Source organism: Hermetia illucens, chromosome 3 (assembly GCF_905115235.1).
Source record: "Hermetia illucens chromosome 3, iHerIll2.2.curated.20191125, whole genome shotgun sequence".
NCBI classification, from domain to species: Eukaryota; Metazoa; Arthropoda; class Insecta; order Diptera; family Stratiomyidae; genus Hermetia; species Hermetia illucens.
Genome location: NC_051851.1, coordinates 67,786,522 through 67,810,078, shown reverse-complemented (window position 1 = coordinate 67,810,078; position 23,557 = coordinate 67,786,522). Strand labels below are relative to the sequence as shown.

Sequence of the window (23,557 nt, the reverse complement as noted above, 5' to 3'; positions counted from 1 at the left end):
TATTCGTTAGCTAGTGCCTTATGTATACATACATAGCTTCAATACTTCTTCAACGGAGCCGTTGGGTAACTGAAGAAAGTTTTTGCGCATAAAATAATATCGAGAGACTATAATGCTTATGACTGGAACGTATGCTTGTTAAACGCCACAGGTTGTCCGATGCTCTTGGGTTTCATCGTCTGTATTAGAGTAGCTTTTTTTAGGAGGAATTGTATGACGATTAGTGCAAGATATTTCGGAGTGCCCAATTTAGTGTCCGGATAGCTCAGTGGCTAAAGCACTCGTACAGAAGATACGGATCAAATCTTACTGGTAACAACGCAATTTGCATCATGACTTGACGTCGGATACAAGTCGACTAAATGTAATGCTGGCAACATTACCTCCTAGAGAGTATTGTAATGTTGAAGTGTACCGTTACGGTCTTAAATGATGTACTCAAACACACTTCAAGGCCATGATCCAAGTGGATTGTCCCGCCAACGATTATTATTAATTTAGTAAAATAATAATAATCGTTGGCGCAATAACGCATATTGGATCAGCGCCTTGAAGTGTGTTAGAGCACTTCATTCAAAATCATAACGGTACATTACAGCACACTGTAGGAGGTAATGTGGTCAGCATTGGGTTCGCCCGAGATTATTACCCCGATTTGACTCAAGTACTTATTCACAGTTGAGTCGACTGGTGTCCGACGTCAAATCACGATACAAATCCCACTGCCGCTAGTGAGATTTGAACCGCGATCTTCCGTACGACATCCTTGTGCTCTAACCACCATCATTTAGTAGATTGCTCGATTATTTTCCTTAATTTGTGCATAAAGAAATAATATCGCACAAGATTGATTTGTCTCAATTGAAGCCTCCCCAATTCTTGTTATTGTAGTGATTGTGTCGATTTTAGATCTTATCTTTCATATATCTTGTAAGCCAATATGATAAAGGATCGCCCAGACGGTTGCGTGTCTCTTAACTTATTACCCGCGTACGTTGTTTCTTTGGTGCATGGAAATCTCTTTCTTTCAATCATGCGTTGAATGGCTACTGATAGAGCTTTGCTCAGAATTTCATCTTTATCGGGAGTTTTACTTCTCCTAATCCGCCTCGACCTCGAGGAACTTCATTGGGTTTATCTGAACAATACAGAATATGCGTGAAAGGGGGCTAACTATATACCTTTGTGAATCAAGTTTGGTAATCTTGGTGAAAACGTATGCTTGATGGAAGCCATGGGCACCCTACTTGCACAACTTGAAGGGACCGAAAGGGATTAATCACTTCAAGAACTTGTTCTTAGAAACTATTCCAGCAAAAAATCAAAAAAAAAATTTGGTGGTCCACGTACATCTAGGCCTCGAAATACTCTATGTTATGATTTCTATTCAAATAAAATTAACAATAGGATATTTTTATATTTTGGAAATTTACTGCGAACCCCCCTTAACTTCAGTCTAGATCCGTAACATATTGCAGTTTTCCTCCCTGTTTTGTTCATGCTTACGCTTTAATTGAAAAACTATTCACTGGACGTGAATTTCTCGCCGTCATGGAGATATTTAGATAATGTGCCGCTAGCAAATGTAAGATCTATTACCGAGACCACATCCCTACTTCCTTCATATCTTCGATATTTGCCAGAATCAGATTTAGGCATATATAACACGACCCAATTAAAACACTATCGCGCAATTTGTTAAAACTCATAATTTGTGAAATACACTTCATGCGATATCTGCTCTCCCAGTTGGTAGCTGACTAAACCGATGTGGACTTTACCCATAACGATAGCACTGAGTGGGTCATATTATGACGGATCCACACTTTGGCCAAAACTCTTTCCTCTACGCGCCATCGAAGATATTAATCGTCAGCGCTGTCATCGGCACACTTGATTACGTTTACATTTTACTGCCAAAATCTGAAAGCCATTAGACCTAATGTGCTAAAGGATTGTATATCCGCTGCATCCGCAATCATGTGCCCTATTGAAGCCTGGTTTGACCGTAGAATTTTTAATTCAGAGGAGATGTGGAGCTTTTCGGGCAAACTCATAGTAAGAAGTGTTTTTTTGCCGTAGAGAAGCATATTCATGTTATTGTTTTAATCGGTTAAGCAACTGCCTTTAGGAGGTAATCACTGTTTCCATTTGAACTCTGAAGTTCGTCCCTTTCATTATTTCCTGTATTTATTTTCCATCGTTGCGTCGGGCTAGTTGAAGAAATGTTTTGATACGCTATGTTCTCTCAGTTCTATATTCGGCCCAGCTTTTTATCATTTGTAACGATGTCAACTTTCCCGGGCTACCCGTACTCCCTAAATATGTCGATCCCTTGTTTTTACCTCGCACGGCGTTCATGAATTTCCGCTCGGCCTTACAACTTGATATCCACCACAATCATAGTAACTTTCCCTTCGATCTGCTTTTTTCCAGCATTCCGCTTATCACAAAGCAACTCGGCATATCTTCAAATCATGCTCATCGTCTTTTGTTGAAGTCAACTCCAATATTAATTGTTCCATCTTACAACTGAGACGCAAAGGCTAAGCCAGGTTGTATCAGCTTTTAATAATTTGCTGAAAACACACATTCCTTGGTTTTTTCCCACCTCTTGTCCTAATCCACTTAAATGCCTGGATCAATCTTGGCTGAGATTCAGAAGCACTAGATGTTCAAATGATCAATCCAACTTTAAAACTGAAAGCTTTCTTAACCGACGAATTTAGGCCTTTCTGGCTGCACGTCAGAATTCTCCGTTCTTCAATCGCTTTTTCCATTGCCAACAAAAATTAGATGATCGCATTTCATAGGCCTACCTTAGACTTCATCACTTTGACATCAAAGAAAATAATGGCAAAGTGATCGTTTATGGCAATCATGAATATTTAAATTTTTAAAAAAATTTGTCCGTGTGGTTCGTTTCGTCCACTCTATATTGTATTAAACACGTCGGTCCATCAGTTTCTCATCATCAGTTTTTGATGGATTGACTTCTGGAATCAAAAACTTTTTCTGGATGAAAAATTGACCATATGGGGTAGCTCATATTCTCTTAATTGATATAATATAAGTTGCTCCGAAATTATTTTATTCTATTTTTGCATCCACTCCCCAAACTAAACTCCCCAATTCCAAGCAGCACGCTTCTCTTTTTAATTTTTGACAAGAGTTCATTTGAAGATGTTTATCTCAGATAAGTGGAAGAAAGTCCGTATTATTTTCTTACACAAAAAAGTGAGCTATATAGGCTGAAAACTAGAAAACTATCAGCCCATATCACGCCTTCTCTCAATGTCCAAAATTCTCGAGAAGTATGTCAAAAATTGCCACCCGTCTTGTTTCGGGCACCGCATTGCAAAGGAACAGCATGAATTGCAAAAGCACTCAGCAATCACTAATTAACTAACTCTATCGTTAAATTCCTGAATTAAAGAAAAGAGGTATACATAATTTACATTTATTCTACTCGAAAGTTTGGTTCCGCAGACCATTCTCTGCTCTTTAAAAAGATCTGCCCGCATTGCTTTTGAACATCTGTTCACTTTTGCTCGAAGTCTTATCGAAATGGCAGAGTAAGTAGAGCCGCTTCCTTTGACAGTTGCGTCTCACTTCCTTTTATCACTCATATGGGATTCTTCATGGTTTCATCCGGTTCTCGTTCTTCATGAATAATCTTGCTGGCTTAACTGCTTGACCTTGCCTCTTTTATGCAAGAGATTTAGAACTGAATCGCCGATTCATTTACAAAGTTCGATACCTTGCCTCGTTGGTGTGTACAGAAGTTGGGGCTTACTAACGAAAAGCATGCTTTTTGTTAGTTTTTTCTGTAATATCTCTTCCCTGGACATCCGTTTGCTGCTTGCATAGTCAGCTTTTAGTTAGTCATTTACAAAGATTTTCGTGTGCCGTTTGACAGCAAACTTTATGGAGAATATCTAGCTTTCTTTTTGGTTTTTCATTCCTGATTAAGAATATCCATTCATGGCTCACTCTGTATAACTCCCTTATCCGCAATTTTCTGTATTATCCTTCCATAGCATTATTGTGGAGGTCATGCAATTAGTCCAGAAAAAATTCAGTTTTTTGTTAAAGGTTAGTTTGATCGTTTTGCTTTTCTTGATGTGTCATGGTGTTTTCAGATCTCTGACTGATGATTGTATCGTTTATCAACTATGCAACAGCTTTGTGTAGTATTAAACAAAAGGCCGCGGTCACTGGTTTTTCATACAGATCTTAGTTTCGACGTTGGCTGGAAAATAGGGTGTTGGTTTGGCATTGGTCAGGAAGTAGGGCGTTAAAAAGTACAAGTGTAAATTGAAGCAGAACTCATTCTCAAGAACCAACCAGTTCCATGTAGGTCTCAAACTGTATCTCATCTTGATATCTGCTAAAAATAAAGTTAACAGTTGTATACCATTAAATTTTCGAATTTTAGCAAAAATTCTGCCGAAAAGTATAAAATTTTAGAGCAATGCAAGCCATTATATTGGCTACTATACCGTAAGGATTATAAATATGATATTATAATTAACAAAGTTGCAGTGGGTTAAATTTGCGATTTTCGTGCAAATTCATTCTACTCTAAGACATAATATATTGCCTTTAAGATATTAAGGTAGAAAAGTTACGCCTAAAATTTCTTACACAAGAAATCTACCTACATCTACCAAGTTAATATTCTTTGCCTACTTTAGCAATTCATTTGGCATCTTCAGTAAATTGTTTTAATTCCTGAGGATTACGGACGTTGATGTCATACGACGTGTGCCTGCTCGCTATGTTATTTTGTTTTGTTGTTGTAACTATTGACAGTGAGGTATTAAATTCCTGCCGCAACAACAAGTTGATCACAACTTATTTTCTACCACATTTATAGAAGCTTGGATGGGGCCATATTATGTATAAATCGCTTAGTTACTTTCAGATGATTCATTACTGAAATTACTTAGTACGATTCTATTTTATGTGCAATATTTTAAACTAATCAAAGAGTGATTGGACGTCATTGATCCTGGCTTAAAGTTGAGAATACTTATTCTTTCAGGTTACAAAAACTCCTTCGCTCGGAACGTCTCACCATAGAATCAAAGCTCTTACTGCACAAGACAATGGAATTCCTTACTAAGGCAGGCCAAGTCAGGATACTGGTTGTTGATGATGATACTTATTCTTGCTAAATTTTTTCTTGTCTACATTTTGTTGGCAGTTGCTGCATGGATCAGTGGATTGAATAGAGACCTGTCAAACAAATCTTGGCTTGCATATTTTTTAATCCCTTCAATATGGGAAAGGTTGTAAATAGTAATACGAAGATAATCTTCTCACGTTTGTAACCAGCGGACCGATCGTCTTCACTTCATGCTGAGGAAAGCTCGCTTCTAGGGAACTGATGTTCTACGTTTCCAATGGCAAACATTATTCTTCACTTGATATGCGTAGATACAAATCCTATTTTAATGAAATTCAATTATATATCGGCGAGAAGCTCGGGAAATATTAGTTTTTCAGAAACAGCTTCTTCCCTTCCTCAGGCTGTCTCTCCTAGTATCTGCAATAATAAAACTTTACTTATGTTGGAAATAACATCTATAATTGAATTTTTTTACTTTTTTTGCTGGCAACAACGAAAATATACATTAGTGACCTATTTTATGGTCGAATACTACTCTATTCACCAAGCACTGATATCTAGAGCTCAAAGTCCTCTCCGTTGCAATATCTACTGAAATAAAGTTAATAATGGTATTATATTCTGAAAATTTCCGGCGAACCCCTCTTAAGTTCATCTTAGGTCCGTAGAATGTGGAAATCCTGCTACAACTAAATATAAAATGAGATGAGAGATAAAATGTCAGCACGTCATTTCTACGAGCTATGTATAAATGGGACTATCGTGTAACCAAATATGTTTACATAAAAAATCAACAAAACCTTTCATATTATTCCTAGCTTCCGGTTTTCGACTTGTTTATATATCTCTCATATCTTAGAATTCGATCTGAAATTACTTCCAATGTACAATTATAAATAAATTCAAATAAAATATGTTGCTTACCTAATGAAAAGGATGTCTAGGTCATCCAACTAATAGTTCATTATCTCATTTCTTTAAAACATACAAGGGAGCAGGATAGTATTAATCAGTTACAATTCAATACTTAAAGTAACAAATTCTGGGTTCATCTAATATTGCATATTATTTGACCATCTTTACTGAATGAACTAGATGGTAACAGTTGTCCTTGATCCTATCGAAAAAAAATATTCTTTCGAATATTATCCCCAATACAATTAATTCATCTGTAAATTTACTTTTGGAACTTTTCTGCGGTAAAGGTAGAAAATAAATTACCCAAAAAATGAGTGAAATTCGATTATAGATACAAATCCTTATTATTATGTTGCTCAATGTGGATATATATTAATTTTCGATTTCTTTTCTATTACAGGTGCGGTAGTTTGCAAACAACAACGTAGAGACAAAAGGTACTTATCAACTTAAAATCAGTGATCAATCCCAATTTGTTCATTTTCCTCGAAAAATAGTAATTACAACTATTAAGGACAGATAAAAATCACCTATACATATTCTCCCAAATCCCCATGGTTGGGATTGCTAAAAATGTTGAGAATTGTACCTTACTTGCGTCTCTATTATTAAAGAAGTCCTTGAGCAAAAGCATCGCAATAAGATGAAATATTCAAAGTTCACATGTTCAAATATTTCACAGTGAATTCCATTTTATGGAATTATCTTGCTATGTATTATGTTCAAATCGCGACATTGCATCGCTAGCTCGGATACCTGATCATCGATTTGTTTGCTCTCTAGCTCTCGATAATGATTCTCAAGGTGGGAATATCATGACAAAGTGAATAGTGGTTGTATGGAAACGCGAAAAAATTGTATATATTATTTGCTTTTGTCACATAAGCGACGTCTTTGAGTCTAAATATTGTACCCTGCAGACCTTGGAGTATTGCCAAAAATCAATGTACCATGCAAAGGAAAGAATGAATATTAATAAGACGTGTTTGTGTACAAATTGGTAGTAGAACGTAACAAGACTGTTTGCTACAGCATAGGTGAACGATTTCTATTTAGGTGACTTGGCATGATCTTGAACATTTGTTAACAAAGCGAGCGTTTTTTTATATTATCTGAGACGTTAACATTTGCAGAGGCCTCTTCGTATATCTTGCCCGTACATCTGTTTGTTTCAATGACGTACTTCAAATTTTTGGGTGTTTGAGAAGTTTTCAAAAATTGCACACGGACTCCATTGATATCGTACAATTCAGTGAGATGATGCTGGCCAACTTAACCTACCCCCATTATAGCTCCAGCAATGGCCGTGCCAAAGCACTTGAAATCATTGGTGTTCTCATTAATGGTACTCGTAATTAAACTTAAAACACTTTGTTAAGGAGTTCTCACTCACTCAGCAGGAAAAATTTCTATTGTGTTATCAGTTTGAAACCCGTAGGAGATGAGCTTTCAATACTCTGCGAATTCGATAAGCGGCAGACTTAAGATCGTCTAACAATTGTCTTTTTTCATAATGTTGGGGACTTGACTATATTGAATTCAACTCACTCCCTTTGAAATTTTAATTACTTAAATATTGCACTAACCCAATTTGCATAGAGATTTTCGTCAAAATATACTAATACTTCCTCCTGTCACCAGGATCGGCATATCCTACAAGTAACGTAGAGGTGGTGAATCCCTAAGGCACTTCCTTTGCGATTATTCAGCTCTAGGTTATTAGGCGATCTCTGGTTGTGGTGTAGGGGAGCCGCTACGCTTCGTAAACGCTACGGACTGCCTGAGGATGTGAGTTCGCTCGCTTGCTCCCTACGGTCTCAGGTCGTAGGAGTTTGAAGCATCAAAACGGCGGATGTCCTGTGTTGTTACGAACTTGCCACTTTTATAGGCCGTGAGCTCCCTCCTGAGGGAGCCGCATCATTCGGGTCATTTTTTGCAGGCTAATATTGGCCAATGATTTAACACCAGTTCGGGTAAAATAACCGCGCGGATGCAACAAAAGAAAGTTTGTTCATGTTCATGCTGTATTTTTCCTTGGCTACATGAAACAAAATTAAAGAAAACCTGTATAGGGTTAGTAGCAGATATGCAGAGGAAGGGAATAAGTTCTTCCCAAAATGTGTGCACATACATAATAATAAACTAGTTATTTTAGAAAAGTTTCTGTTTTCTCAACGAAAACTGGACCACAAGAAATCGGAAAACCAAAACAATCATTCGAAAGATTATTATATCAATAACTATAACTATAAACAAAACCGTATACAACATACTGTCAAAAGTTCCTCCTGGGACTTCAATACATTTAGCATGTCGCTTACGAAAATAGCCTTGGCGCATATCAAAGCCACACGTCACTAGCGTGTCATAACCCCCGGCGGCGTATCTTGCCGAGACTTCTTGTTCCAGGATGGACCAAATGGATTAGTCCATCGGGTTAAGATCCGATGAGTTCGACGGTTAAACGTCCTTAACTGAAAACCTGGAATTAGCTATTTGCAGACGGCGATTGCCGATTGGACCGAACGTTCCATTGTGCAAACTTTGGCACCGACGGATTTACCCTTCAACAATCGGTCGGTGCCAAAGCGTTGAGTGGCCTACGCTTCAAGCACACTCAGTAAAATCCGCTGTTGACAGCTGGCGGCATTGCTCCTCATGTTTCTTTCAATGGAAACCAGCAGCGTATTCCCAGCAACACAGGTGACCCACGTCATCACCGAAGTTGGAGAGAATTTTGGCCTTTGCAGTCTTCTGCTGGTCGCGAGCAAACAAATCATTTGTCAAACTTTCACGAGCCTTTTCAATTTTTTTTCCTTCAGAAAGTAAACGCCGGCAATCTTGTAGCAGTGCACTTGCAGCTTTTTCTGTGTGAAACAAAACCTTATTAAAATCGGCTTATTGTCTTTCTGCCTGTCCGTCCGTCTATCTGTGTGCCTGCCGTTCAAATCATTTCATAATCATTGATATAAAATTTGGTGGAAAGATGGGACTCTACGTTGAGTTCAAAGGGTGCCCATACATGTAAATGTAACGTAAATTTTTTTTTTACCGAATATAGCCATGTGGGTTATATCAAATAAATGGCCTTGATTAGTACTATGTAATACTTTGCAAAGCTGAGTGGGGAAAGCGGGGTCTGGAAAGTGATAGCTTCTTTCACCGTTCCGTTCTTAGAAACTTCTCAGCATCTCAAAATACCCTCCGTACCGATCTCTTTTTAAGCTCATAATAATATATTACTGCTACTAAATTTATCCTAGAATCATCAAATTAGCAGTAATTTAGGTTATAATATAGACCATAATACTGCTAATTTTGCTCGGGGGACCGTCCCGAGAAGGATCCCCAGTCCCTCCAGGCTATGCGAAACGTTTCACAATTTAGTGTTAGTATAAAATCAGCCACTCAAATAACGCCGACCGTCTTGAACCGCGGCCTCGACTACTGTAACACGTTGGCTTTCAATAGGACATCATCATCATCATATCAACGTTGTTTTAACAGTGTTTCGATTACTGTCTTCGAGGATTACGAAGAGTTCGGCATATTCTAGGGTTGACACCCTCGGTGCAAACCCAACATTCAGGACCTCGTGGAGCCATGTTTGAGGTGGAAAATCAAAGAATTTGCTGAGTAAATTAACATTGTGATTGTTTAAAAAAATCCAGAAAGGCACTAGCAAGAATGTGCTACACTGCAAACACAGAACATTGTAGTAGCGCAAGTACTCCTCACAACAAACACAAGAAGGTGCTCTAACTGTAGGGTTCACTACAATGAACACAAGACAATACTCAATAAAAAATGCACTAGCTAAAATGGTCAGCAGTATACTTCAACTTCAAAATAATCTAAACGACGAAGAAATTAGTAGTCGTAATTTTCGTCTGTTTAAAATTCGTTTCGGAACTAAAGCACCGAGCAAGATTCAATATGTATCTCTTACAAATCCACCTAGTATCTGTGGAGTAAGAGAATATCCATGGATAAAAATGCGGTAGTCGCTAGACGAGCTACTAGAGCGAGAAGAGGTGCATTACTAATCGTTGGTTGGTAGACGTGAAAGAGGAAAGGATATAACTTCCAAAGAGTAGAGTGACAGAAATTAAAAATTTAAACATTAGTGAAAAACCCCTGGATAAAAATGACAATATGATAATATCATAATGTATGACATTTATGTCCTACGTCCCCTGCTGTCAAGTGTCATGTATAATGGAGTGCTTAGTCCTCATTTCCCAGAGAGCCACGGTTGTCAGCTTTGGAGATAACTTGGCTGCAGATGTTACAGCAAGGCACCCAAAGAATGTGGAGGTTTACACGACGGAAACAATGAGAGCGGTAAAGTCCTGGCTAGAAAGAGCCGGGCTAATCTTGGCAGATCAGAAATCGGAAACGGTTTTAATAACGAACCGTAGAGAGAAAACCACTGTTATAGTGGAAACCGGTGGTAATAGCGGTCGTCTCAAAGCCATCTATCAAATACCTGGAGGTTATGACTGATGCCAAACTGAGTTTCAGAGAACACCTAGAGTGTGCAAGTCAAAATGCAGTGAGAACTGCTGAAGGAAGAAAGAAGCAGGAAATCAGATGTGACGACTGCCTAAAGGCAAACCTACTCCGCGAAGTAATATCAGATGGTGGTCTCGCGAGGTTGAGGCAGGAGAGAACGAAGGGCTCCGCAGAGTGGAGATGCAGCTAGTCTAGATTTTCTACCTACGTATACGAACAAGAAAGGAGACTCCTTTGTCCTTTGAAAATGATTGTTCTAATAATAATAGCCATCTTCCTTCCAAACAAGGACACAATGTAAAGACAACTAACAACAGATGTATAAATTTTGCATGAGAAATTAATGAAGCTATTAAGATTTATCATACATTACGGTGAGAATGCCAAAATACCGTAGAAATGGAATTACTCGAATCTCACCCTTTCTATACAATATGCAGTACTTCATTTTGTCTAAAGCCACATTTTTCATGCAGTCAACTATTAAAATGAGAAGTTTTTGATTATACTTTTTGAAATTGCACCTTTCTCGGAAACGATGGAATCTATTGACGAAGTTTAGTGCACAGGAGAAATGGAGGGAACTGAACTACATTTTCATAAATTAGGACAGATGGTACGTAGGTGTTCATGACGCACTATTTCCCAAGTAAGGGACAATGGCAACTACATGTAATAAGATCCAAATACTTGAAATACGTGGGGGCTATTTAAGATTAAAAAAATGATATATAAATACCATTGGTATCTAAGTTGAGCAGAAAGGACTAGAAACCAAATAGCAGGTTTAATGCGTTTGATGTGCCAATTTTACTCTGGAAAACAATTGCAGTCATTTTTTATGGACTTTTTTTCTGACGAAGGTAGTAATGGTGTTGGTAGTTACACAGAACCTAAAATATCTCAGTCAATATCCTTGGTTAGTAAACATTTGTTTCTTCGTTACTAGACAGGGTAAATAAGGATAGATACACTATCAAATGGAATTAAAGTCTGACTTGTAATTATAGCACTGTATAAATTGACATTGACGCGTCGATGGGTGACCCTTACCTTCACCTTCGGGTACAAAAAAATTCATGTTTTTCTTTGCGCTTGTTTTGCTTGTGTATGTACACGTATTTCACTTGTATTATTAGGAGTGTTAATAATTAAACTGAGATAACGATAATGGCAATGGGTGGGACGCCTCCATGTTCCATAAAGGACGAACAGAAGAGATATATTGTATTGGAAAAAGTGTTTAGCTGACACTACGCAGATATTAAACTGCTATAACTTTGTATCATTTCAAAAGTCGAGAAGGGTGGATAGTTTTAGACGCGGTTCAATTGATTAGGTATTTACCAACATGTTAACATTTGTCAGAAAAAGCTTTAGTGTTCTGTATGATGTTTGGGTCCTTCTGGGTCACTTGGCCTCTTCAAGATTTGTAAATCCTGGGAAGAAACAATTTCAACCTTAAATCTCAAAAATAAGAGAATTAACACAGTAATTTAGGTACACATAATTCACATGCAATTACCTTTACCTTTTTTTATTCCTTTTATTTGTACAACGTTAATCAAGGGCTCTTCTTGACCCCAAAATTTCCGTCATTACTGCACACTACTCGTATGAATATTCATATTTCACATGCAACTCTAGGTGAATTCGTGCATAGTTCCATATTATTTGCTTCTACAATTAGCCTAAGTATTATGCTCCACGTTTCAATTGGGATCGTGTAATTGCAATATAGAGTCGTGCACGTTAGTCGTGCCGTCATTTAAAGAAATTTGCATGTAAGCTAAATATATGTATATGTTTGTTTTATTCGCAAACTCATTTGAGGTTGGCTACATATGATCAAAATTTTGATATATGTAATTCTCTTTTGTAATACGAAATGCTCTTATTGATAGAGGGAGAAATAATGCTAGCAAACCTAGCCATATTCTTGCACAATATTATGCAAAACATCTTTGAATGTACCTTTTTCAACATATTCAAAAGCTGGTATAGCTAATGCGAAATGCGCTCTTCACAAATTCTCGGTTCTACATATCACATGTGCGTGCCTATAAGCCTGTGAAAATTGTGCTCATATTGCGAACTAATTTCAAGTTTTGTACAATTAATTAGCAGCGGTCTAATGTGATAAGCGATAACGAATTTTCTTGCCTTTGATTTGAATGAGAGCTACGTTCTGATACTGCTGTAAGCCTAACAGTTACACAGAACTAAGGGTGGCGAAAATTTTAGAAATAACTAAAATACTGTCTCATTAAAAATGAAATAGAAAAAAAATAATACCACGGATTGTGTGGGTGTTTTTTCACGAAGGAATGAAGAGGAAACATATGTATTTTTTTCCATTCATATTTTCTACTTATACATATGTACATTGGGTTGGTGACTATATAGCTGTATATTTTCGAATAAATACTTTTGATTAAAGGTCTTGGATACACCATAAGCCTATTGAAAATACTAAATCTACATTGAATGCAGGTTGTCTATCCTCGAGTCAACACAGTAAAGTTCTCTGCGCATCCCATGCAAGGCTTTTGGGAGAGTTTGTAAATGGAAAGTTTCTATTAACTGACCTGCGACAATAATCAGATTCAAATAATTTGAAGTTAAAAGAAAACAAGTTAAAGTTAAAAGTTAAAAGAAAATCGGATATAAAAGGTTTAGTTTATTTCCTTTGTATGTATATTCGAATGTAAAACTATCCCATTCGTACGTAGTCTGTAATGTATATTTATGTTTAGCATGTCATCACACTTTAGTGTGATATTGATATCTAGTATTTTAGGTTACAGTAAATTCACGGGAAACACAACTTTGAGCTACTGTAACTTTATCAGTAATAGTACGATTTTAATCAAACTTGTGGTTATCATGCTTCATACTAGAGTCTATATTATTGTACAACTGACTGACTCTCAAATAAACTCAATTAATTTTCCAAAAACGTAGTAATATATAATACTATTATTAAGTTAATTTTAGCAAGAATCGATACGGACAGAATTTTGACGTATAGACGCAGTATAGAGGTAGCTTCATGTTTATTTTTGGGTGGGGTAGTTTTTGCGAATGGCTCCATTAAAGAAATCATAACATTCTAGAGACGCACTCCCCGTCTTTCAACAAACGTCAAAACTAAGATTGGTTTCGGAAAGTACTAACTCAGACCTTTCATTTGATACACAACATGATTATATTAAGTGGAAAAAGTGTACGCTCCTGTCCCCTTCCCACAAAATTTCGTTTCAATCGGTGCAGCCATTTCTAAGAGAAGTACCTGTGACAGACAAGCAGAAAGACAGGGAAACATTTTACAAGCAAACTCTTCTTAATTCTTCCCGCGTCCAGTTTCGATCCATGGAGTAATTCCAGATATGTATAACCAATGAGGGTCATGACCATTATTGAACTGAATTTCGACTTTCTGATCTTTCGCTATTCAGACTTTGTCATTTATTCGGTTTTCTATCACTTTGTGTTGTTATAATTTTTAACATCGACAATATTTCCCCAAATAAACCTTCCTTTCTATAGTTTTCGAAGAAACATATTCAAAATGACTTGTAAAAACTGTATTTCCTGCATGTTTAGTATATAAATATTACAACATGTAATATTTCCTGTGCACGTGTACTAGCACTTCCGACTATATATAAATTGAAAATTTAATGGTCATGAAAAACGTGTTTCTATTGTAAACGTAAGTTAACAACTTAAACTGTAACAATACACATGAGTATTATTAATGTTTCAGGTCTATTGCGACGTTTTCTTACCATCATTTTATATTTCTCTTCAAGTTATCTGGACTACATATTGCAAGCATCCAGCTACTTACTGTACCATATCATCATCATCAACGGCGCAACAACCGGTATCCGGTCTAGGCCTGCCTTAATAAGGAACTCCAGACATCCCGGTTTTGCGCCGAGGTCCACCAATTCGATATCCCTAAAAGCTGTCTGGCGTCCTGGCCCACGCCATCGCTCCATCTTAGGCAGGGTCTGCCTCGTCTTCTTTTCCTACCATAGATATTGCCCTTATAGACTTTCCGGGTGGGATCATCTTCATCCATACGGATTAAGTGACCCGCCCACCGTAACCTATTGAGCCGGATTTTATCCACAACCGGACGGTCATGGTATCGCTCATAGATTTCGTCATTGTGTAGGCTACGGAATCGTCCATCCTCATGTAGGGGGCCAAAAATTCTTCGGAGGATTCTTCTCTCGAACGCGGCCAAGAGTTCGCAATTTTTCTTGCTAAGAACCCAAGTTTCCGAGGAATACATGAGGACTGGCAAGATCATAGTCTTGTACAGTAAGAGCTTTGACCCTATGGTGAGACGTTTCGAGCGGAACAGTCTTTGTAAGCTGAAGTAGGCTCTGTTGGCTGACAACAACCGTGCGCGGATTTCATCATCGTAGTTGTTATCGGTTGTGATTTTCGACCCTAGATAGGAGAAATTGTCGACGGTCTCAAAGTTGTATTCCCCTATCCTTATTCTTGTTCGTGCTTGTGTTTGACCAGTGCGGTTTGATGTTGTTGGTTGATTCGTCTTCGGTGCTGACGTTGCCACCATGTATTTTGTCTTGCCTTCATTGATGTGCAGCCCAAGATCTCGCGCCGCCTGCTCGATCTGGATGAAGGCAGTTTGGACGTCTCGGGTGGTTCTTCCCATGATGTCGATATCGTCAGCATAGGCCAGTAGTTGGGTGGACTTGAAGAGGATCGTACCTCTTGCATTCACCTCAGCATCACGGATCACCTTCTCGAGGGCCAGGTTAAAGAGGACGCATGATAGCGCATCGCCTTGTCGTAGACCGTTGTTGATGTCAAATGGTCTTGAGAGTGATCCTGCTGCTTTTATCTAGCCTCGCACATTGGTCAGGGTCAGCCTAGTCAGTCTTATTAATTTCGTCGGGATACCGAATTCTCTCATGGCCGTGTACAGTTTTACCCTGGCTATGCTATCATAGGCGGCTTTAAAGTCGATGAACAGATGGTGCAACTGTTGTCCATATTCCAACAGTTTTTCCATCGCTTGCCGCAGAGAGAAAATCTGATCTGTTGCTGATTTGCCTGGAGTGAAGCCTCTTTGGTATGGGCCAATGATGTTCTGGGCGTATGGGGCTATCCGGCCTAGCAGGATAGTGGAGAATATCTTATAGATGGTACTCAGCAACGTGATACCTCTATAATTGCTGCACTGTGTGATATCTCCCTTTTTATGTATGAGACAGATTATGCCTCGCTGCCAATCGTCAGGCATTGATTCGCTGTCCCATACCTTGAGCACAAGTTGATGAACCACTTGGTGTAACTGATCGCCTCCATATTTAACCAATTCGGCTGTAATTCCATCGGCTCCTGGCGACTTATGATTTTTTAGCCGATGAATTGCACGGACTGTTTCTCCTAAACTTGGTGGTGGCTGTATTTGTCCGTCGTCTTCAGTTGGCGGGACCTCCAACTCGCCGATGTTCTGGTTGTTCAGTAGCTCATCAAAGTACTCAACCCATCGCTCTAATATGCCCATTCTGTCGGAAATCAGATTTCCCTCTTTGTCTCGGCAGGATGAGCATCGAGGTGTATAAGGCTTCATCCTGCTGACTTGTTGGTAAAACTTCCGCGCCTGGTGCGGTTGCTCCCTGTACTTTTCTAGTTCACAGACTTGTTGGTTCTCCCAGGCTTCCTTTTTCCGTCTGTGAAGTCGCTTCTCCGCTCGACGGAGTTCGTGATAAGTCTCTGCGCGTGCCCGCGTTCTTTGAGAATGCAACATTACTCGGTATGCGGCATTCTTACGTTCCGTTGCTAGCTTACATTCATCGTCAAACCAGCCGTTCCGACTCCTTTTGCGGCTGGGGCCAAGTATATTTGTGGCCGTATCCATGATAACGTTCTTCAGGTGGTTGTGAAGATCATTAGTTGATGCTTCATCTCCAGGTCCTCTATTGACTGCGGTTATTGCGGCATCCATTTCCCTCTTATAGGTGTCGCGGAGGGTTGTGTTGTGGATGGCTTCAGTGTTCACTCTCACCTGATTGTCAGAGGGGATTCTAGGTGGTATTGTTATTCGAGCTCGGAGCACCATGCCAACGAGATAGTGATCCGAGTCTATATTGGCCCCCCTATATGTTCTGACATTCATCAAGGCTGAGAGGTGGCGGCGTTCGATCAACACGTGGTCAATTTGGTTGAAAGTGGTCCCGTCTGGAGAGGCCCACGTATGTTTGTGGACCGCTTTCCGCGCAAACCAGGTACTTCCAACAACCATTTCGTGTGACCCTGCTAATTGAATAGTCCGCAGTCCGTTATCATTTGTTTTTTCGTGTAAGCTATGGGAGCCAACGTATCGCCTGAATACGGGCTCCTTCCCTACTTGGCTGTTAAAATCCCCAAGTATGATTTTGATATCATATCTGGGACAGGCTTCGAGGGTTCTTTCTACTGCCTCGTAGAAGGTATCCTTCTCCGACTCTGCAGTCTCCTCTGTAGGGGCGTGAACGTTTATGAGGCTTATATTTCTAAACTTGCCTCGCAAGCGCAGAGTGCATAGCCGTTCGCTTATACTTTCAAAGCCGATAACAGCAGGTTTCATTTTTTGGCTGACTAAGAAACCTACTCCGAGCACATGGTTTACTGGATGGCCGCTATAATATATGGTGTAGTGGCTCTTCTCCAGGAAACCGGTCCCTGTCCATCGCATCTCTTGCAACGCTGTTACATCAGCCCTATATTGGGACAGGGTATCGGCTAGCTGCTTATCAGCTTCATCTCTGTACAGGGAGCGCACGTTCCATGAGAAAATGCGCAAATCGTTGTTCCTTTGTCGTTGCCGGGTCCGTCGTTTTAATATCCATCCTATCCGAGGCTCCTGTTGTGGCTTCGTAACGGTTGTTTTCCGTGTAGGGTTGTCAGCCCTACCCAACCCCCAACCTGGAGGACCAGTTGGTACAATTTGTCCCGTTTTTAGGCGCGGGAGACTCGCCTTCATCCTTCTCCGTCTGCAGCTTTTCGTCAAGAAAGAGCTCCCAGCGGTCACCACGTGGAGGTGGAGATAGGGTTTGGTAGTAGAGCTGTTGGTGTTGGTTCAGCAGGCATTTCCCAGGTTTTATGCTCCATCATGGGTACCAATCCACGTTTCGCCCCGGGACCTATACTACCCTTGTACCATATACTACACGTAAAATATTAGCATCCTGAAAATCTCGTTCGTCTATGAGAAGCTTGTTGTTGTTAAAGTAAAGTTGTACCATTGAATCCATCAAGCAGGTTCATATTAATAGTTAACTTCAAAAACTGTTTATTTTGCTGGTTAACACATTAAAGTTGACAAAGCGACTGTCATTGACATTGAAAATACCCTTACACCAGGGTGTAACCTAAATAACACCTATTACCATAGTATGCAATTTTGTAAGAGATTACTTCAACATCCAAAGCGTTTTAGTCCTGAAATACATTCCATACAACAATTTGCCCAATTTAAGTGTATAACAAGTCGGGAAACCGGAAGCTAAACGCTTCAGGTACGAAAGGTTTTGTGTATTTCTTTGTACGTAGCACGTAATATATCCATATATTATGTGAGAGTATCCACTTTCGGGTGATATTGACATTCATAGTATTAAATTTTCAAAGAAGCAACAAATTTGAGGTGTTATAACTTTGTTAGTAATAGTGCGATTTCCACCAAACTTGGTAAAATCATGCTCTATATTATAGCCTATATCTATGCAAAATTTCATGGTACTAGTATGAACTTAAGGGGGGTTTCTAGCCAATTACAAAAAATTGTAGTAATATACTATTATTAACTTTATTTAAACAGATATCGACATGGAAGGTATTTCGGAGCCCAGGCACCATATAGTGGCAGCCTATTGATTTTTTTCAGATTTTTCGGTTTGGTAGTTTCTGAGAATGGCCCCCTTAAAGAAGTAATCACTTTCAACCCCCCGCGCTCCCCACCCTTCCATCGAATGTCAAAACTAAGATCGGCTTTGAAAAGTACTAATCGAGACCTTTCATTTGATGCCCCACATGACTATATTTGATGAAAAAAAATTTTACACCCCCCTTTTGCATGTATGAGGACCCCCCCTTAAATTCGACGTAAAAGGATGTAATTCACTGCATGCGTGAGCGTTCACAGTTCCCACCTTTCTACCAAATTTGATGTCAATCGCTATAACCGTCTCCGAGAAAAATGCGTGTGACGGACAGACAGACAGACAGACAGACAGACAGACAGACAGACAGACGGACAGACAGACAGCCAGACAGACAGACAGTAAACCGATTTTAATAAGGTTTTGTGTTTACACAAAACCTTAAAAAGGGTATAAAGAGTTGAGACTTTACAGTTTGTTTCGGATCTTGGCTTTCATGGCTCACATGCCATCAAAAATCTCGACTCTTCGACTGCCTCCTCCCACTTCTGAATCCGGGCAGTAATACGCTGTGTTCACCTCCATCCAGCTGTTTCTTGGTTTTTCCATTGGTCTCTGTCCTTGGAGTTTGCCGGCACACGTGGCCAGTCCATCCTAACTTTTGCATCATTGACAGGTGGCTGTACCTTGCTGGTTGCTCCTCTATATCGCTAATTATTCTTTACTTTTGCGCTGACGTCGCTGACGTGGCCTAATTTGATCGCAATTATTTGAGAAGTCTTTCTAAACTATCGTAGAAAATATCTTTGGCTTCCTCGTGTTTTTTTTAGTTGGCTCATGAACATTTATTAACAATTCCTTAATAAATTTGGCTTTGATGCGAAGAGTGCACATTTCCATGGTTTAATTTCCTTCTCTTCTATGAAGGTGACTCCAAACTTCCATTTTCATGATAACTTGCCACTTTTGGAAATTTTGTGCAGTTTCATATCTTTCCTTTTCCTGGACCGCTAGCATTTTCAATCACTCTGCTAGTGATTGAAAATCTATCAAGGATGCAAGACTATAGTTATTTATTCGTTTGCACGGTCATTTCGGAATATCAATCGAACCCGAAGTTCTTCATTCTGTTCCTGCAGATTGTGTTGAGTTTCTGTGGATGACGGATTGTATGCCCATCGCTCCAAAACTCTCAGCTAGAAGAACCAGTGAGATTATATACTGTTCGAATTTTAAGGTGAGGAAAACCTGCATTTTACCCATATTCATCTCACAGCGGATAACGCGTGGAGGCTTATAATTGGATTTTGTGACCAAGCTGTATTTGTTTGTACAGCTGTAATTAGCTCTTTGGCTAGGCACATCTTAAATAGCACTGGAGCCTCCTTCGTTTTCTATACTTTTTGATTGCAACTAACATCCGTTTGCAAAATAAAACCGATCAGATGGTTCTAAATTTTTAAACCAACATGGACTGGTAAACTTTCTGATAAAAAGAATTTTCATTTATCATTTCTTATCAAATTAAGTCATTACATCATAAATAAACTATTCTTCCCCTCTTCGGAGCAATAGGTGATAGGATTTTAAAGCTCACCGAATTATTATCATCTAAGTTTTTCAACATTAAAAATATTATTGAAATAAACATACGTATCATATTATTAGATTAGTAGCTTTATATCGAAAATCAAGGATGCTATTTCTACAATTATTTTCTTGTAGTTTTTGGGGCCCTTTCGACAGGAACAGTTTATCTTAAAACCAAACCAATTAAACCAGTTATATCTGCAAGTTCTTCTGTATTCAAATACAGGATGATACTAATGAAAGCATCAGAGTGATCTGCGGTTGATAAATTCAAGGATAGTTCCTCCCTCACAGTTTTTTCTATTACCCCTGGCTCCTAAACATATTTTTGATTTTCTGGTAATTCAGTTTCCTTGTTCTTCACTAGGGTAGATTTACCAAGAGTTAATATTTTTCAAACTCTTGAGCCACTTTGGTACATACTAAATAATGTTACACATTGAAGTGGCCACGAAAGTCTTGTCCTCAATTCATCTCAATTGAGCGACCGTGTCTTCCCAAGTAAATTGTGTAGTGATTACTTCCATTTGCTCCAGGATTTTTTTTACTTTTGAATTCCTCTGTCATTGCATATTAAAGCTTCCAAATCTTAATATGGAATTTGTGCCATTGTTTGAAAGATACAGAGTTATGTCTATCTCAACATATGACGTTCTCTTCACCAAACTTAAGGTTCTTCTAAAGGCTGAACTTTCAAAGGCATTGATCGCCTGTTATTTAGTCAGTTCATTCAAGTCTCTCTGCCATAATACGGGATTTTTTAGGGGGGGGAGTTTTTATAATTGAAATTTTGTTTTCCTGTTTATATTTTTAGTTTTATAAGAGTATTGACAGTACGAGGTGAAATGTTTTGTTTGTAAATTAAATCAAATGAATGAATTAATTCGAAATATTCTAAATTGTGGTCATTTAATGTGCATAAGTTTCGCTTCTTTCGTAGTTATTTATAGGTCAGTTTCTTCTACTGCCTTGTTAACTACTTTTTTCCGTTCCCTTTAATCTATGTCAGAAAGCACTGTGTCGTACGAATCTATTAGCATGTTCTGAATAATATGCCCCAACGTGATGTTGACTAGGATTGAGGCAAGCACATCGTCCTATTTGAATTCAAAATGTATACTGGATCGGTTATTTGTTACAATATTATGTTAGATTTGGTCAGTTTTGCAGGGATCGCAATGTAGGCGCAGAGCCCTGCACTCCCTGTTTTCAGGAGTTCAACAGGATATTCTAGTACATACGACGCTTTAATTTAATTTAATTAATTAATTTAATTAATTTAATTTCCTAGTGCTTTGGATCCATCTGCTCCAGATTTCCAGTAAAATTCGCAACTGGGACTTTAAATAGTTTTGGTATGGAATCCTGAGGAGATTGCTAAAGCTTGCTTGTCTTTCAGCAAGAAAATGACAAGTTTGGTTGGACGTCCATCTGGTGAAACTTACGTTATTTGTAGGTTTCTATATGTAACAAAACCAGGATTCTGCTAAATACAAATTTGCGAGTGTATTACCTTTATCGTTAGTTATGTCGTGGAGATTATGAATTACAAGGGTTCACACTTAACCTGTTTTTTCCGATTTTAGTGCTGAAGGCGCCGAGTACACTACAATCATATCGTTTTAAGGACCATCGAATACTCGTTTCAGGCGTATAAAATTTGTTTTTCACTGCATCATCTTTTTCTTCCGTAAAAGCAACCTTATATGGCGCGCAGCTAATCGCTGAACAATTTAGATTTGCTCTACCACTAGGATGGCATGAACAAGACTTGAATCTCTCTCTAGAAACTGTATGGGCTTCGAAGTTAAGAAAATTCATATTACATTTGCCACAAAATTTTGTCTGGGGTCTTCTTCTCAAAATATGAGGAATATTTTCGGATATATAGAATTCATCATGAGACTCTGTTTTTGATATATAGATATAGTATGTCAAAGTGGAAGTAATTCTACCCAAAGTTCCATCAAAATTTGAACGAAAAAAAGAGGTTCTAAGAGAGCATAAATATAATCCAATTAAATTTACAATTAAGAAGCTAAACAAGTTTTCAAGAGCCCACGGTTCTAACTTTTATTAGCTATCTGGTGTGCTGACCACAAATGGAAAATTAACACTTGTACTAATCTTATCAACTTATACAGTTGCGGTTTTTAGATGCTATCTCAACATCTATCCGGTTCTGCATGAAGGTATGCTTCTTGAAATTTTGAACTTAACTAGCCCTGGGCGATTGCAAGCATGGCTGGTTTTGCGTCATAAAGAAGCAATGTTGAAAATTGCTTTGCTATTTTATGAGATCCCTGAAATTTCCGGTTTGTTTCGGTCTCCTGTATCTCCGTGAGATAATACTTTCAGGAAGGAAGTACCACATCGTTTAAAGATTTATTTACATATATACAAGCAGTTTTATATATATGCAAGCAATTTTATGAAATCCCAATTCTATTTTCCCCGTAGCGTCACAGTAGAAGTATGTTCAATTTTCCAGTCAACTTAAACATTGTAGTAGAAATTGGCGTCACAAGTCCACGCCATACTTATCCATTATTTTAATGATATATATTAGTATGTGACCTTTGGAATGACAAACGATATTTTTTTCAGGTTCTATAAAAGAAATTAATAGAAAAAAATTTCCAATGTGTACTGTGATGTGTATTGCATGTAATAGAAGCACAATACTGTTAAGCACATTAGAATTTTTTTATCACTGATGTTTATTTTGTTTTTGGCAACAAATGATGATGAATCACAAATCTGCTGGTGATAATTTTTAAATTATAAATCATGACAATTCGGTTATTATCATGACATACGCACGATTTAGTAATCCAAAAATTTACGACCTTGGCTGGTTTCGAATTTCCAGTTGGAGAAAAAGACAATTGTAAGAAAATCTGTAGGCGGAAAGAGGGAGGGGTGTACGATTAATGTGGTATGTGCTAAACCCCTCTAGAAATTATATTTTTTCCGGATGATACTCCCTGGGTGCTCACTAAATTTGGTCGTCTCATATTTCTATACCTTACATAGATGTATGGCCGCTAATTCGCAAATCCTCTTCTTTCGTATCTCGTTGAGGTACTTCCACTGTTGACTCGACCTTTCCACTGATGTAGACAAGTCATCATTTGATTTCGCTCCCGGATTCGGCATTGGCTTTTTAAAACAAGAACACCGTGCGAAGTACTCTTGAAATATTTTATCCATTTATTAGTCACAAAAAGTATCTAGAAGATGCAGATTTACACTCCTGCGGTGCAAGTAGTGCTATTAAGCCGTGGTTAGAGACTCCTGTACTGATATTTGCCGATAAAAAATCGAAGTGCTGCTTATCAGAAAGACCATAATATACGACCGCATTAAAATTCGGATTCTTGCCACCACTTTCATGCCGTAACTAAAGGGACGACACAGTGAGATCAATTAAAACCTCACCCACTTTCTTATGGAGCATGGAGGATTTTATCAGTATCTCTACAGGTTT

General features: G+C 38.5%; 1 protein-coding gene and 1 long non-coding RNA gene across 6 annotated transcripts in view; one reads left to right on the top strand and one right to left on the bottom strand.

The window, feature by feature from the left end:
* LOC119652910 (elongation of very long chain fatty acids protein AAEL008004) overlaps positions 1–23,557 on the top strand; it is a 133,556-nt gene that overhangs the window by 21,950 nt on the left and 88,049 nt on the right. For 2 of the 3 annotated variants that reach the window (XM_038057289.1, XM_038057287.1), the window contains exon 2: positions 6,453–6,489. The exons of the other annotated variant lie outside the window; for it this stretch is intronic. The gene's annotated coding sequence lies outside the window, so the exon portion shown is untranslated. The remainder of the gene's footprint in view (positions 1–6,452; positions 6,490–23,557) is intronic. 3 annotated transcript variants of the gene reach the window in all.
* Positions 4,555–12,202, bottom strand: LOC119652911. Of its 3 annotated transcripts, none has more exons than XR_005249612.1 (7): positions 12,099–12,202; positions 11,915–12,006; positions 6,059–6,251; positions 5,935–6,001; positions 5,610–5,722; positions 5,329–5,551; positions 4,555–5,241 (listed from the first exon to the last, which is right to left on the bottom strand). It is a non-coding gene; the product is annotated as an uncharacterized LOC119652911 (long non-coding RNA). The 3 variants fall into 3 exon arrangements; XR_005249613.1 differs by having other exon boundaries at positions 11,919–12,006; XR_005249614.1 differs by lacking the exon at positions 11,915–12,006 and having other exon boundaries at positions 12,099–12,172.